Source organism: Callorhinchus milii, unplaced genomic scaffold, assembly GCF_018977255.1.
Source record: "Callorhinchus milii isolate IMCB2004 unplaced genomic scaffold, IMCB_Cmil_1.0 Scaffold6, whole genome shotgun sequence".
Taxonomy (NCBI): domain Eukaryota; kingdom Metazoa; phylum Chordata; class Chondrichthyes; order Chimaeriformes; family Callorhinchidae; genus Callorhinchus; species Callorhinchus milii.
In genome coordinates, this window is record NW_024704747.1 from 30,881,436 (window position 1) to 30,898,797 (window position 17,362).

Genomic DNA, 17,362 nt, shown 5'->3' on the forward strand with positions numbered 1-17,362 from the left:
ATTTACTGTTTTGTTAGAAATGTGCCTTTGGACTCGATGGTTTTAGTTGATTTAATGCCTCCGTTGATGAGTTGGGTATAAAATAAGTATTTCAACTTTTTTTAAAAAAATCTTGTATGTAAACTTTAATGAGATGTAGTTCTTGTCTCGTGTGATAAGAATGTGTTTTTGGCCAATCTCCAGGACATGCAGGAGATTCAAATGGGAGCCATACGGTGAAGGTGGGGAAGGTAGAGTTCTGTGCATGGAGCTTAAACTAACTCGGGCTGGGTACAATTATTAGAATTCAAAGATGTGCTGAATGGCTCATTTTTGATGATTGAAATGCCAAAATAATATCAAGCTAGCAATTTGTTTCAACTTTAACTTGGTAGCGACAAAGTTATAGGGAAATGAATGCCTACACTGTAAAATAGGAAGTAATCTACTGAACGAGCATGAAGATAGGCAAAACACATCCCCCGATGGACTTTCCACTCAGCTTCAAGTCATTATTTGAAAGTTGTAAAATATATCCTATAACCAGTAATTCAACGTGGTTTCTTCAACCTTTGTTCTGCTCATTCACATAATTTTTTTAATGCCTACTTCAAAGCTTTAGGATTTGTACGATACATTTAATTCTTGTAAATATTGCTAGTATATGTAAGGTGAGTACTGCAGTAACAAAAAAAATTCCTGTTCAGCTGTGCGTGGCTACATTTGCTAACAGTAAAGATGATTTTCAATAGCCAAGACCTTTAGAGATTTACAACAGAATGACTACAAATTAAAAAGTGCCTGTGTAAGTACTTTCTGTGCTTCAGTGCAGACTAGGGAATGACTCGAGAGTGTTGCTGCACTTCATTGTAAATGCAAATATGTTTTAAGCATATTATCAGTGTGAGATTTCAGGCAGCTCTTTGTGCTGTCATGATGTTGAGTTCTCTTTAAAGACCACTGCAGTTAATATGGAGGTTTTAAAGTATTTTGAACAATTCTGCATCAATTATTGTCTTAATCTCATCCCACCCTCATAATATGGTGCTTGAGAGCAAAGCATTTTGAACATTCTAACCTGTTATGTTTTGTGTATATTTCATTCACACAATAATGTATAATCAGTTTAAAACTAAGATTGGGATGGGTTGGCTCAGTGAGTGGATGCACAGGTGTGTTCTGAGGCTTGATGGGAAATGGGAATGTGTTTTGAGTCAGGTCATTTCAGCTGGTTCAGTGTTGAGGATGGTAAAATTGCCCTCAGTGTTTTAGTATCAGGGAATAGAAAAGGTTTCTGCTTCTGATTGCTATTCTAACACAATTTCTGGATTTTGTGTTGATTTTGTTTGAAGATCTATTTGGGTTCAGTTGTGTTGCTTCATATGTTTTGAGTAATAATCTGTTGATGCTCATTTTGAATGCTTACACCCGAAACTGATCCATTTGAGCAGGGAGTCAATGGGGAGGAGGGGAGGAAGAGATGATTTCTACAAAAGTGATGTTTTGAAATATTGTTGACACTTTTATGATATTTAATTATTTTATGTTGCTTTATATAATATTGCCAGTATTAATTGAGCACAATGTGTTTAGGAATTTAATACCATGCTAGGGTTTGCTGTTTGCTGGAGACACTACATAGTTTTATGTACCTTTTCATACTTGATCTTACACTGATCAAAATGAAAAAAANGATAAGTTCATCAGTTTTTTTTCATGGAAGTGCTATTGGAATTATTGTGCTGAATAAAGTTTTATAAATGACTCCTGCAATAATCATGCAAGACATTATTATTGTTAAATCAAGGTAGTTATATTCAATAATTGGAGGATGTTTTTTGAAGAGAGATGCCTATTGATTTTTTTTCGCTCTCAATACACTAACTTGTGCACTGAAAACAATGCACTTGAAAAATAATTCTTGTTTCTGTTAGGTTTCTCCCCTACCTCAGATCATAGATCACCTTAATATTGCAAATGTAATCAATGTAGAAGTCTATTAGGGATTTAAATATATTGTTAGATTGCTGTGATGAAAAAAAATTATTAAACCTACATTATGGAGTCCTGTAGTTCAGTGGTAAGAGTGCTCTCCTCGCAAGCAAGAGACTTGGGTTCGATTCCCGGGCAGAAACATTGGGTAAGTTTCCTTACTCCACACGCCTCTGTTTACCCAGCAGTAAGTAGGAACCTGGTTGTTAGTCGATTAGCATATTGTTTTTCCGGAGGTAATAATTCCTTCAAAAAANCAATAAAAATTGGTCACTTCAATCCACGACTGTTTGTGGGTCACTGCTGTGCGCACTTGGCTGCTGCATTTCGCCCACAAAATATACAGACAATTCACTTTACAGTATATTCTGTGAAGCACTTTCGACGTCTCGAAGCCGTGATAAGGCGCTATATCACATGCAAGAATTATTATTATATTGAACAATTTCTAATTTATCCTAATCGTTTATGCTATTTTAATTCATGTTCAATAAAATGTAACACTTCAGTGTATAAAGAATAATAATCCAGGGAAAGTCCACGGGTCATTTACGAAAAATACTTTTCACAATTTAGTTGAAAGTTAATTTTTAAATTCGACTAAAAAATTGTACCAAATAGTGAGAATTAAACATCTATTCCAGGGAACCCAGGATCATTTTCGTGGTGATGAATGGGTGTCACTTGAGTGAAGCAGTGAGCTGAGGATATCCTGGTAGGTTAGGCCCAACACACAGAACACTAAGCTGAGGACATCTGTAGAAGTGCATATTGACCAGTCAAGTCAGGTCTTGTACTCTTTTCATAAGATGTAGAATATACCTGATGATTGAGCTAGCTGAAGACACGTCTATAGTCATGATTGTGTGCTTTATTTGGCACAAATTACAAGGGAGGAAGTGAATAATATTGCTGACAGTAGGAATAAAATCTATACTTTTAAGATTATAATTTGAGGAGGAGAAATTAATTTAAAGAAATTATTGGCATTTCAGTTGTAGAATGTGGATCTTACAAATATATTCACTGAAACCAATAAAATATAAAGCTTCAGTTCAAATCACTGAGAAGCCATTTGACTTGATTGCAATAGGTGCCGACTGGGAGCAGCAAAATAGACCCCACAAACACAGCTTTCCTTGTGCACATCACCCGCTTCTGTTATGAAGGATGACCTATAGGATGGAGTTTGTTGCTAGACGTCATTTGTCTTGACGTTGGGCTGGCAATGGCGCAACTTGAAAGCCTTTGTGGTTTGACATCGTCTCACTTCTGTATCACTGCCATATAAGATAACATACTCTACCACATGCGTAATAATAGGAATTAAAAGTATTTGATTTTTTACTTCAGCTGCCTCTTTATTTGCAACTTCTGAGAGCTGTATTTTTTCACTGGTTTGCAGCTTTATTTTTAATTTATGCACAAAAGCTAAATGAAAATGAGCTACTTAATGTATTTTGGGAATAGAGGAGGCTTTGAGGTATGTATTGCATATCACATTACCCTGTGACTCCAGTCCAATGCTCTTGTCACATGTTAACTGATTTTAAAAAGTAATTGCAACTGCACATTGTGAAGATCAGCACAAAATTGTAGGTGGAGAGGGATAAGACTAAGAGCAATTCCCAACTCTGCAGAAACGACAGCTGAGGTTATAAACAAAAATGAGAAATACATAAAAGTAAAATTGTTTTTAATAGTAAAGTTTATTTTGTAAATATTTTTTCGATGTTTTTAGCAATTTGCATCATATCTGAGATTAAAATCTAAAGTACAGGGCATTCAATTCCTGTTTATCTTGCAATTAGCAAACATGATGAAACCTGCTGTAGGATCAGAAAGACAAAACCTGCTGTGGTGCCAGGTGTATTTTCTTGATTTGCTATGTGTGCTGTAAAAAAGCCAATTTTATTCTTGGTTCATTTTCAGTCTGCTGAAATGCAAATACACAATGTTATTACAAGTATTTCACACAATTTGCAGTAGTATATCTTTTTTTCTGGTGGATTTTGTGACCCAATTGGAGATTTGGGGAATAAAGAAGCTGACTACACACTAGATGATGAGAAGTTTGGATGTGGTACAGGGATTCACAAGATTTACAAGACTAAAAGTAGGAGCACAGGTGGACCAGGCCACAAAGAATGGAAATTGTGTCCTTGGTTTTATGCATAGAGCAATAGAGTACAAAAGTAAGGAAGAATGTTGAATTTATATCAAACCTTGGTTAGACCACATTTGGAGTACTGGTGCATTTCTGGTTGCCATAAAGGATGTTGTATCATGGGATCTGGTGCAGCTTAGATTTACTTGGATGTTACCAGGGGTGGAATACAGCCATGAAAAAAGATTGGACAGGTTAGATATTTTCTCTGCAAGTCACATAATTGAAAGGGAACTTGATAGAGGTGTTTAAAGTTATGAAATCATTTGATAAGGTAAGTGATTAGTGGTCTGTTTCCCAGAAGAATCTCCTCCTTTTGGCCTCACCAACATTGGCTGTGTAAGATGGACAATAAGGAGATCTAAAAGGGAGTTTAGGAGAAACTTCTTGATGCGGAGGTGATAAAAATTTACTGTGCGAAGCTATGATTGAAGCAGAAAACATCCGTGTATTAAGGGGAAACTAGAATACTTGAGGGTGAAGGAAATAGCAAGATATGAGAGAGGGGTTTAGAAGTGGGAGTTTGTGTGTCCCTGTTCTGTGATATAATGTTTGGTGTAATTTTGTGTTTCTGTTTTATTATACCTTCCGCTTCAATTTATAGAATTCAATTTTCTCCATTTTGTTTATTTTAAAAAGTGTTTTTAAGCCAGCGATCAATATTCTCTCAATACAACAACAAATTACATTTGTAAAGCACCTTACAACAAGGACTGCATGATAAATTGATCTGAGATGGAACATTTGTCCTTTTTTAGAAAAAAGTACTCTGCCATTATATAGTTAGTAGAATTGCATAGTGAAAGTAATATTAACAACAAAGTTACACAGGAATAAAGAAACGGTTGCTTTTCTAGTTTTCAATTCTTCAGAAATTTCAGTTTTTCAGAACAATGAAATGTTGGCTAATGAGCAGAGTTGAGAAGTTTCCCAATTGCCTGCACAGAGTGGTGATGCCACATTACTAAATTGTTAAATGATGCAGAAATCTAGCCCAGCTAAACACCTGCTAGACTTGTTTGTCATGTGCATGATTGGCAAACAATAGTTCCTGCCTCAGCCTCCCAAATCAGCTGGAGCAAGACTAACAACTTCAGACCTTTGGCTAACTATGCATTTTAATTAGTAGTTGAGTATTTAGCTGGTAGCTACAATCACTGTAAATCATGTTCATTAGTTGCAATACAATTTGCTGCATTCAGTTGAGATTTAAATATAACAATACTAAACAGTTTTTGCCTATTGTATCCATTATCTAATTCGTATTTTGATAATTGTGTTGTCCTACATAACTACATTTGTGCAATCGGCATCAATTTTGTTTATAATTCACTAAGGATCCAAGCTGCACGTGTAGGTACTGCAGTGTAATTGCTAAATACAAGGCTGAGCATTGTAACCAGCAGCATTAATACCAGCTGGTGTCTTGTCCTCTTTGCTCATAATGAAGTTACCTTTGGTGCAAGCAGCCGTTTCTGTAAGATGCATCAGAGTAGTATAGTATACAGAGCCCATTGTTTTCTGAATACGTTTTTATTTCTGATCATGAAACCCATGAACAGATTGTAAGAAGAAATCTATGATTTGCAAAATAGATTTGAAAAACTTCAGGTTTTTCTTCATTAAATATTTTCGTATTGTTGCTGACGATTTCGGCATTTTGTAAACTGAATTTTGAGACAAATATAAGAGGACTGCTGTTTGTATGTCTTTATTGTGAAGGCAGAGTAATTCTGGTAACCAAGTAGAATACAGTCTCATCTTTGGAGATCAGTTGCGTTCTATTTGGTTAATGAAAAGCTGGATAACTTTGCCTTCATAAAGTCTGCTGGCTATACTGATCAGAATCTTAAAAATAATCAAGATGTAGTGGGTAAATATTAAACGCCTATTGTGTTAAACCACAAACTGAAGTTCACTAAAACACTTCACATGCAGAACTGTATTTGAGACGTTCTTCCAATCTAGCTATTAGGTCAATATGATTTAGTATACCACTGTTGCAGCTTTATGGTTGCACTACTCTGATGTGAAAGGTAAGCATATCTTAACCATCCATCATGTAATTGTGATGCTTTTTTTCAGTTTGGATACAAATTATTGAGATGCTTTCATAATCCATTTCAGCTACTAAAAATCTGTGCAAAATAGAATTATTGTGCTGTATTAGAGAATACAGTACCTTCAAGTCAAATGATTTTTGTAATCTCCTGGTTTGGCAGAGCTGTAGAATCCCATTCCCACTGGGGGCTGATCCCACAGCACTGCCAGGCCTCTCCCAATAGATGAGCCAAAAAGATGTGTCATGAGTTACCTGACCTGCCCGTGGTCAGAAAGCACCAATTACATTGCTCCTGCCTGCAGAGGTACTGAGAAAACTACTTCAGATGGGGCCTTTGACTGTGGAACCCATAGCACTGGCTTATGTACTTTACAGCATTGACACCAAAGTCACAGTTACTACTGTAAAGTAAACTCTGCTTTGGAGTTGAACTGTTAATACTGGTTAAGATAACAAGGACAATTTGCATTTATATAGGAGCCCTTCATGTAGGATAACGTCTCTTAGCAAGTGCTTCACTAAAACAGACGAGTAGGCTATAAAGCCTATGGTTGGTGGAAGTGGGTTACTTATGAAGAGAAGTGTGCTAAAGAACTGATCATTGAAGCAGGGATTATTTTTTGCAGTAGGCAATCGGTGCTCGCCCACTAATCCTGTGGAAATGCAATAAATTGGGCTTTTCCATAATTAGAATGCTAGAAAACGTTAAAGCCCTCCTATTAATTTGTTAGAGGGAGGCTTTGGGTATTATTAGTTTAGTGTTGTATTATAAACTAGCACCCACTGATATGAAGCTGCTACTAAATAAACATTAATCTATAACTATTTTATATGATTGAGGCAGGTTGCATTTGTAGCAGTCTTCTCTACCAATTATAAACTTTGAGCAGTGTAACATGTGTTTCTACATTATATCATTTAGTTTTGTTTAAGGAACATGGTATTACAGATACTGAACACAGTATGTTTAATAATAGTATTTCAGTACAAGTATTTGTATTTCTACCTCTAAATTATTGTCCTTGAACATGTTTATACTGTACCTGCTCAGAACCTATGTCAGATTTGTTATCTATTAAAATAGTAATGGCTGATTAATAGTGATGCCCTCTTCTGCAAAGAGACCAGCTTGACACTGAGTAGAACAAGGTGGAGCCAGGTTCAAACACTACTTCTGAATTCCTACTCTTACAAGTCAAATTTGCCTAGCACATCTTCCATTGCCCTCTTTGGGTGTTCCCTACTTGCATAGATCCTTTGCCAGTTGTTACGTCTTAATCACTTTGGTTCTTACTATGATCATTCTTGTCCATTCCACATTCCTTAGCATTTAATTTGCCAGGCACTGGCCTCCCTACAGTTGAGTTGCCTTGTGTTATTTATTGCACTTGTGAATACTTACATTTACTGGTAAGTGTGGTGAAAATTAATAGTTAAAAACATTTTCAAGGTTTTTTTATTTTTGAGGCTGGTTTTTAGGCTATTGATGGGATAAGGAGTTATTCAATCAAATGTGGTTATGTCTTATTTTGAGAAATTATTTTCAGAGGAGAATGAAAAACCATGACTATCAATTTGTGACTTTCGAAGAGATGTAAAATAATTTTGAAACTACAAGTAAAAGTTAACAAACATGAATTGATTTCCAGCTTTACATGTGAAGTCACTTCAGTTGCTGGAAATGGGAAACCATTCTTGTAAAATTTACTGTGGATTATGGCGTTTTGTGGAATTTCCTTAAATATACAAAACAATTTTCCTGGAGTGTAGAAGTTTGCATCTGCAGATGTCGACTCATCTTATCTGTTTGCTGTATTTGCTTTATTTTGGTCTTGGGATACCAACCCCAAACAAAAAATAGAGTTAATGAGGCTGAAGTCTGAAAGTGGTTAGACATCTGTTGCAGAGGTTTACACTGGTGTCTGAACTCCTGTCTTCGTCACATTAAGGTGTATCAGCTTTGACCATTCGTATGTTTGATCGTTGGAGAGAAACTAAGTAAACGGTAGATACTTGGGAAATTGTCGTTGGTGCAATTTGTAGGAAGCTGAGTGCACAGAAATCTTATGAAATTGTCTTTCATGCTATTTGTAGGGAGTAGCCTTTTCCCTTTGTCTTGCTCTTCATATGCATGTCTACTGCATTATGTATATTCTGTGTGACTAAGGTTGTAAATCCCTACACAGCTGACACTTGGCTGAAGGTTTAAAATGCACTCCAAGTCGCTTCTTTATTTGCAGTTCATTAGATGTGGCAAGCATTATGTAGCAATTTTTCAGTTAAACAAACAAGCAGCCTTTTTCCATCAAAATGGCTTTGCCTAATTTGGTTTAATTCTTGGTTTGGAATAATAGCATTTTAGTGTTCTTAGTTTTTTAATATACAAAAAAATTCTTTCTTTTTCTACCTGTGTATTTGACAGGACAGTAGACTCCTGGTGGTTTCATAGATTGGAGAAAAAAAAGCAATCTTCCAACACAAAATTCTGGTGACGTTTGAAAGGATGGCATTGTTCATACAGTTTTATTACAATCTATTGCGTTTCAGCTGCTGTGATTAATGCTAATATCTAAATGACACACCAGAAGTGCACACAGATCAGGGAATCCGCAGTTGTCTTTCAAAATGAAGCATTCAAATGTATATCTTCCACGATTTCAAAGTTGGAAGAATCATACCTGGAGGAAAAAGAATTCTTGTCGGTCTGAAACTAAAGAATGTACAGACTATAAGCGTTACTGCATTTATCCTAATGCTGCATTTTGTTCTTCGATGACTTCAGAAATGCTTTCAATAAAAGCTGTCCTGAACTAGCAAAGGCTGCTTGTGGCTGCAAAGCTCCTCTTACTTCCCCTCCTCCCCGTAACTTGCTGTGAGGCACAATTCAAGTCAGTGCTGCCCACGTGCATTATTTTGAAGCGTCGACTTATGACTTAAAATTCTAACTACAGAGTTTTGGGATCTCCAGGGAAAGTGGTGACGGGCGATCAATGACTAGCTGTGGGGGCGGGGGGTGCAGCCAGCCCTGGTCAGCGAAGATGGCAGCCAGTGCACCTGCTAAGCAGCCATTTCATTTGTGCCAGATGCTTGCTATCTCAGGAGGTGGGTGAGGACAGAGCTCAGGATCCAGAGCACTGCTCTCGGAGTTGGTGCTTTAAGCTAAATGGATTATTAGCCATGCGGGAAGAAAGGTGCCCCTTTTCCTTTATTGTTTTCATGCTAATACCAATAGAGCAGGATATTCATTCCAGACCATCGGCAGGGTACACAATGAACTTCTTTATTAAAAAAAATCAAGTTGGAATCCTGCCCAATTCTTCTGAAATATTTCTCAAATGTTCTATACCAGTATTAAGCGATATGTTGAAATTGCTTAGATTTTTTTTGAAACATTGAATATTGTAAAATTTCCATGTGTTCCAGTCAAATTATTCTTGTGCTAAAGTACTGAACAGTCAGATTCAGGTAATTTGTTTGTTTAAAACAAATTATTAATTCTACTACAGATTATAAACATTTTGTATCTGATTGCATCTGGCAAGGTTTAGAATATATATCTAATCCTTTCCTATACAGTTCCAACTGTAGCTCATTTAGTATTTTGACTAACATTCAGCGTGTTGCAGGAGACCAATTAAGACTGCGTTCAAAAAGTTCACAGTATCATTTGTATAATGGTAGTTTAGCGTCACAATTTTAATTTGTTTCAGAATGATTTTAGAGTAGGATGTTTATTTCGACTGTGTCCGGAATATGGATAAAATGTAAAATACTTCATAACATAAAGTGTCTCGGTGAGTAATTGAACTGTGTGCTGTGGTGTCGAGTCATATACAGACTTCATCGCTAGATTCTGCTGAGTTAGTTGATACTGTTACAATTGGCCTTGTGTCCCTGAGTTATGGAGAAGAAAATCAGTAAGCTGTTCCTGTTTCTGATTATTATTCATTACTAAAACACATTTGTGTGGATATTAAAGGACAACATTCCTTCCTCATGTTGTCATGGTCTTCACCTCCCCTGATACCAGCTTTATACCTGGGTGTGATTGCCGGCTGGAGCTTCTGTAACATGATATCACCAAACTTACATGGAGTCCTGTAGCTTAGTATTAAAGCACTCGCCTCACAAACAAGAGGACCTGGGTTTGATTCCTGGCCAGGATGAAACCTTAGGCAAGTTTCCATACTCCATACACCCCACCTCTGTTTACCTAGCAATTAGTCGATTGGCGGATCGCTAATCCCTTCTAAAAAAATAAAGCAAATAAATAATCATAATTTAGTCATGGGTCATTGCTGTGCGCAATTGGCTGCTATGTTTCGTCCACAAAAATATATTCAATTCTTCATAGTATATTCTGTGAAGCGCTTTGAAACTTCTCAAAGACTCGATAAAGAGCTGTATCAAATGCAAGGTTGATTATTATTATGTCCAGTAGCATTCCAATGCTTGCACACAGCAAATCAGCTAACTTAAGATGCTTTAAAAAAAAGTCTGATTGCGATTTTCTGGACACCAATTACAAGGTTATAACAGGCTCTACTGAAGTAACCAATTATTTTCTTCTAAAAAGCTGTTTATTGGGGATTTTGTAAGTCTTATCAACAAATATTTCCATGACTAGCACGAAGTGTGACCAAAGTGGTTGGAGCACCATCACTGACGCATAAATAAGTACAGTATAAAAAAACAGAATAAATAATTACATAAGGTAAGATGTGCTTGGTGCAAAAGCATACAGTAATGCAACCTGGGAAAATCTCTTGTTAATGTAAAGGAAACACTGCGGAATCTAACGGGTCATGTTATTTCACAGAACTGTTATAATAATAATCCTTGCATTTGATATAGCGTCTTATCACGTCTTTGAGACGTCTCAAAGCGCTTCACACGTTATACTATGAAGTGAATTGTTATGCTCTTACTACCTAAGAAGCCAACTGTTCTTCGCTCCAGATTAGAACCAGAACAGGTTGATTGTTACTAAATCTGTCCAATTATGATGGTATTTTTATTATTATTTGATCAATTATGATCTGATTTAGGGCAGAGGTATGCTTGAATGGACAATATTTGAGAATGGGAGAGCAAAGTGTATCATTCTAGAGGGTCCATGAATGGTACTGTACTCTTGAGGGTATATTTCTATGAATACTGACCAGTGAGCAGCAGGTGATGATGCTTGGATGAGAATAAATGGGTCAGGTTACATGTTACTGTTGCTCTCTTGTAACCCATGTGGATTGGTTTGTTAAACAGCCTAAAGCAACAATGATTTCTGGATACATTGTAAGAATAGAAAATAAAGACATTTCTGAAGTAACATCTGAGTTCTGAGTTAGTCACATATCTCTATGTGATAACTGCACTAAGGTTTGAATTGCATGTCAATATTTGCCTCAACCCATTTGGGAGAATGGGATCTGCCACACAGATTTTTTTTAATGACAGGTGGGGGAGTATTGTTAGCTCCCTGGTACTTGTGCATGGAGACAATCTGTTAAAACTTTTTTTACATAAAAATAATCGTATTTGTGGAGGCACTTAATTTGCTTACTCTGTAGCCAGGCATGCGATGAAGCAAGATTTCCCTTCCTCCCTCTTAACCATCAAAAATCAAAATATGAATACATTAGCATTTTGGAGAGTCACAGAACCAAAGAGAACATCATATTATTGTCTTGTTTTACACAGTTTGAAAACAAAATGACTGTCGGTGGGATATGAGAAAAACATATGAACTGTTAATAAAGCTAAATGGCAAGTAATCCATATTTTTTAGTAAAAAGATCTGAGATTTTTCTTCTTCCTCGGCCCATAATCAGACTCTACTTTTTCGCTTAGAATTTAGCAGAAATTAGACTGAAGAGAAAACATCCATGCAATTTTTTCAATGGAGGAGGATTGATGGTGTCTCTGAAGACCTCTGACAAACCATGTCATTCTGCTGACTGCTGAGCTGGTGTGGATCGAAGTTTAATAACACTATTTTGTGGCGGTGGGGTCTGTAATAATGTTTGGGTGGGACTATGTTGTTGGTTTAATTTGTTACGTTTACAAATAAACCTTCCGATATTCAGCCACAGTTTATTGAAACTAGGTATAAATAATTTGTATTCAGCAGATGTTTACCATAAGCATTAATACTATAGTGTGTGCATTGTACATAGCTATTAGTGAATTTAATAGGTGAGGGTAGATATACCAAACAGATCCGTCCTTCATGACAGAACAAGCACCAGTGGAATGAAGATGTCTTTGGGATTTGTTGCTTACAAAATAAGACAATTTGGTCCCAAAGGTGCAAAGAAATCAGATTTTCCTGGTGAAACGCCTGCCTGCTGATTTACAGTTTGAACATCCTATGTGCAGATTTGAGGAAGTAATATCACATGGGAATGAAATGACATTGAATATTTATAGCAAACAATTCTTTCTTCAAATCTGTACATGAACATGCATCAGCAGATTGAGCAGGAGCATTAACTGTCTGAATTTTAATGACTGCATAATTTGGACACACCTAAATTGATTTAAATTGCAGTTATATTCTAGAAAACCTGTATGCTGCTTTTTGTTATGCATACTGTGCAGCTTATATTGCAGTAAAACAGTAAGCGTTACAACACACAGTGGATGTAGAAATGAGTTTAACTTGGAGATGAATCTGGTGAAAATGCTGTTATCTTTGTGGGAACATTATTTCCCTCATCAACAAAAGGATTTTGATCTTATTACTCTGCCTCTGAAATAACTCAAACTGTTTTACAAATTACATAAATCAAGCTTTGTGGCACCATCTGAAATTATAGCAAAATAACTAAGTGGGAGAGGAGTGTCACAGGGGATTATGGTTACCTGGTTATAAATAACACAAATTAAATAGAGTAAACCTTTTTGCAAAAGCTCTAGTATGATTGCAAGTGCAAATTCATTTTCCGTATCAGAAGGAGGAACCTCATTTGAAGGAAAAGGTCATATTTTCATGCGGAAGCTGGATTTTGTTTCAATGTATTAAATGTAAGTACTGTATGTGTTTACAAGTGTAGTAACCACTGCAACTGTATTTAAAACATTATCATTGCTTTCATTAACAACTTGGTTTTCAGGTAAACAACATCAGCTGTAGCTCATTTCAGATGGGTTTTCTTTGCATATTGTGGGATTATATATTTTGAGTTGTGTTGAGCATCTACTGAATTATTTGCAGTAATGTGTCGTTTAAACAGTAATTGTCCAAAAAAAGGTGAGAATGACTTTGCATTGAATTGAAACTACTGATTGACCTGGTCAGTATTGCTACCTTACAATAGAAAATCAGAACGTTTGTCAGGCTGGAGCTTTTTGTCCTTTTTGGATTTGGTTCTTGACCAAAAGGAGTTGCAGAAGTTTAGAGCGGCTGATTTTCAGCATTTCTGACAGTGAGTTCCACTGAACAACCAAAGATTACTGTAGCACAGGCTGAAGCTGCCTGGGATGGTGGTCCCAAGGGAAGATGAACAAGAGAAATATATAGTGTTGTCTGATTAGCCTGGCTGCTTGCTGTTCTGTTTACAGTCTGTGATTGAAAATTGGATCTTGTTTCACAACAATTTGTCCCTTTTAACATTTCTTCTGGTAAAAAAANCACCAAACCTGCTGCATAAGAACACATCAGCAGTTGGGAGGTAAAATGCACTGCAGCGGAGACAGCCCTGACTGAAATTATGGTCGAGGCATCTTGTGAAATATAGTTTCTCGCGCCTGCACCTTCCATTAGGGGAGAGACATTGTGTCCGCAGCCTGATTACTGCTGATCCATGCTGATCACTCTGTTGCAGGGATTATCTGGTAGCATCAGCCATCTGTTACCGTCCTGTACAACAAGCAATTGGGCAAGAATCGTTGGTCGTCTTTCTGTAAATTTTTAAAAATTATACTTGATTGGCGTAACATTATAGTAACTGGACATTTAAATAAACTAAATCTCTGAAATTGTTTTCTTTTTTTAAAAATAAGGTCTAATATTAGTAGCTCTATGAATAATTGAGAGAGGCTCTCATTAGCAGCGAGGCAGAATTTAGTTTAGTCAGCGATCAGACTACAATATGCTCCAGTATATTATGTTTCAACTGACATCTGTGGGTTTGGTTTTCAGCAGAACCCGTGTATGAAACAAATCATTTTGAAACTATTAGTCTGGATTCTACAAATCTTGTGTCATATGTTGTGGCCCTGCATTGCAAAACACAGCATTATATACATTATATAATGCTAAATGTTTTATTACTTCAGTGCTTTTTTAAAAAACCTGTGAAGGTATTGTTTTTTAAGAGTACAAGTTGTGACTTCCTGAATGTTCAATGGATAGCTGATTAGTTCCCTCCTGATTTGCAAAGAGAGAAGGTGCTGGATTTTGTGTCTAATGGTTATTCTAACCTGGAAGGTCTTCGTTTGGCTGCTGAGTAGTTTATTAGAACCAATGAGCATTTGGATTTATGGAATCTTGGCATTTTTGTTTTGCACCGTATTGTCACCGTATCAGCAACTAAAATGTGAACTATAAGCAGTGAGCTTTGCCAGGCAGTCAATATACTTTTAGTAGAAGAGAAAGTGAAACATTGTCAGGTTAGTGCCATATTAAGAGGGTTTTGTTTGCTGTAGGCCTGCAGCCTTTAGAAGTGGGTTGAGATTGTCCAAACGTACGATTGAAACAAGAAAGAGGAGCATTTTCATCCTATCAGGTTGGGGTTAGGTTTGACCTTAGTCTAAGAGAGGAATCGGTTATGTGGTTAAACACCAGTGACAGCAAGTTTCACCACAACCAACATTTTAGAATATCTTTGAACAAACGTAATACAAATCAAAAATAATCTCTCTATCTCTCTCTCTCTATATACATATATATCTATATACATATTACTCACATTCCTTATTGTAATACACACCCAAGTGCTTCCATTCTGAAATTGTATATAAACAAGAAATGTATATCTCTACATAAAATCCTGTAAACTAATGACTAACAGATGTAGTTTTCACTGCTATTTTAAATTGGTGAACTAAATATAAGTGCATTTCACGTTTTGTTTCACCAATATAAAATTGTGTGAATACTGTATAGCGGTTTTAAATGTTAATGGGTGCTAGGTGATGATCAGTCACCTCTTAAGTGATGTGATGTGTTTTTTATTACTGTATCTGTTATCCTATAGGAAGATACCTAAAAATAAATAAAATACTGTGTTTGCCTCTTAAAATCAGTTGAAGTCTAGTACAGTATTTCGCGTCATTTTGTGAGCAATTGTGTTCAAATAGATTGATGGCCTTTTAGGCCATTTTTCTAAATACTGTACTGTAAAATCCATCATCAACACAACAACAAATTACATTTGTATAGCGTCTTTCATGTTGGGAGGACGTCCCAAGGCGCTGGACAGTCAAGGATTTGAAGTTGAGCTGGGGTTTGGGATCAGGAGGGGCAGAGGGCTGTGAGGAGCAAGGTTAGAACTTAGATAAACCTTAACTCTTTCTAAGGTTTCTAACCTTTGAACTTTTGCTTTAAAATTGACTATGCAGTTGGTTTCACTTGTGCTCAGACCCTTCAACAACAACAACAACAAAATTACATTTGTAGAGCGCCTTTCACGGCAGGAGGATGTCCCAAAGCGTTGAACAGTCAGGTGTCGGGGCCCGAGCATGGGGGAGGGGTGCTGTAGAGGTGAGGGAAGGCAGAGAGGTGGGAGGGAGACCGAAGGCACAGTCGAAGAGAAGGGTCTTGAGACCGGCCTTGAAGGAGGCGAGGGAGGAAGCGAGGGGAAGGGACCGTGGGATGGAGTTCCAGAGTGTGAGGGCAGAGAGGCTGAAAGTCCGGCCACCGATGGTAGGACTGGTCGGGTGGGAGACATGGAGCCGGCCGGAGCCTGATGAGCGGAGAGAGCGGGCAGGTTGGTAGGGAGTCAGCAGGTCAGAGTCTCTGTTGGAAGCCAAGAGCTTGCATTTACCTCAGTAATGCCCAAGTGTTGATTACAGGCTTTTTGGTAGACAATTCAAAGAATAAACTGCAGTAATAAGGAATTACCAAATGGATTGTACACCCAGATTCTCTGTACCATATACACAAGTGTTCAGATTCTGGGTTCACTTTGCTGAACTCTTCAAGGTCTGCTGGGTCCAAAGAATTCCAGGCTCACAAGGTTGTAAATTATTTTAAGCTTGTTATGTCTTGCAATGGAACTGAAACAAACTCTAATATAACCTGATAGGTTAAGTTTACTAACTCTATCATTGTAATATTAACACCACACAATAATAATAACTAAGATGATAAGCTTATGCCTGCCATGTTTTTTGTTTCCTTTATCCTCTATTTTCCATTTTTTTGTAAATTAGGACATTTCACTTTCAATTTTTTTGCTTTAGTCTCACAGTCCCAGGTGTCCACAGATTTACCCTTTTTAAAAACTATTTTTACTGTGTATTGTGTTTGTGTGTGTGTTGTGTATTGTGTGGGTGTGGCGTGTATTGAGTGTAGTGTATGTGTGTGGACCGTATCTGTATCACTGAAGTCCCCTCACTGGCTGTTGTGCACACACTGCTTATTAATATTCACAAGCCAGACGAATTTAATGCATGCATGCCCCGACATTATTAATATGCGGACTGACAACAGAAGCAGATCCATAAACACGGAGCCCTAGGAATCTGACCTCTATTTGGAGAATTTGAGCAGATCATATTTACGGAATATGCCACAAATTGCACTAAAATGTATTTAAAACTAGATGTAACCGCTCCACAATAACTTACCCTCACATAGAAGGACTCCGAGTCTCGGAGAGGAGGAAATATGCTTTTTGCAAATTTTCCTCATTACTGTATTGTTGCATTATTTCAACAAATGAAATATGTTTTAGATATTAAATATTTTTAAATGTTTGTTTTCCTTTAGTTGGAGACCCACAGCCCATTTTGGGAGTGGGGTGCACTTTGAAATAAAATTGGCTTTCCAATTGAAAATTGTCTCAAGAAGCTGATTGTATCCTGGAGGGATACTGACTCGTCAGTAATTATTTCAAGGTTAAGCCAACAAATTCCAAGGGGATGTGTTTTATTTTGGTTGGCTGTCTCTTTTAAGAGTGCAGGGAGTTCCATGTTGCAGTTGATTCTGTTTAGGCTAT

General features: G+C 37.0%; 1 protein-coding gene across 10 annotated transcripts in view; it reads left to right on the top strand.

The window, feature by feature from the left end:
• The window catches only part of baz2ba (bromodomain adjacent to zinc finger domain, 2Ba), a 77,677-nt gene that overhangs the window by 20,626 nt on the left and 39,689 nt on the right, over positions 1-17,362 (top strand). The window lies entirely within an intron of this gene.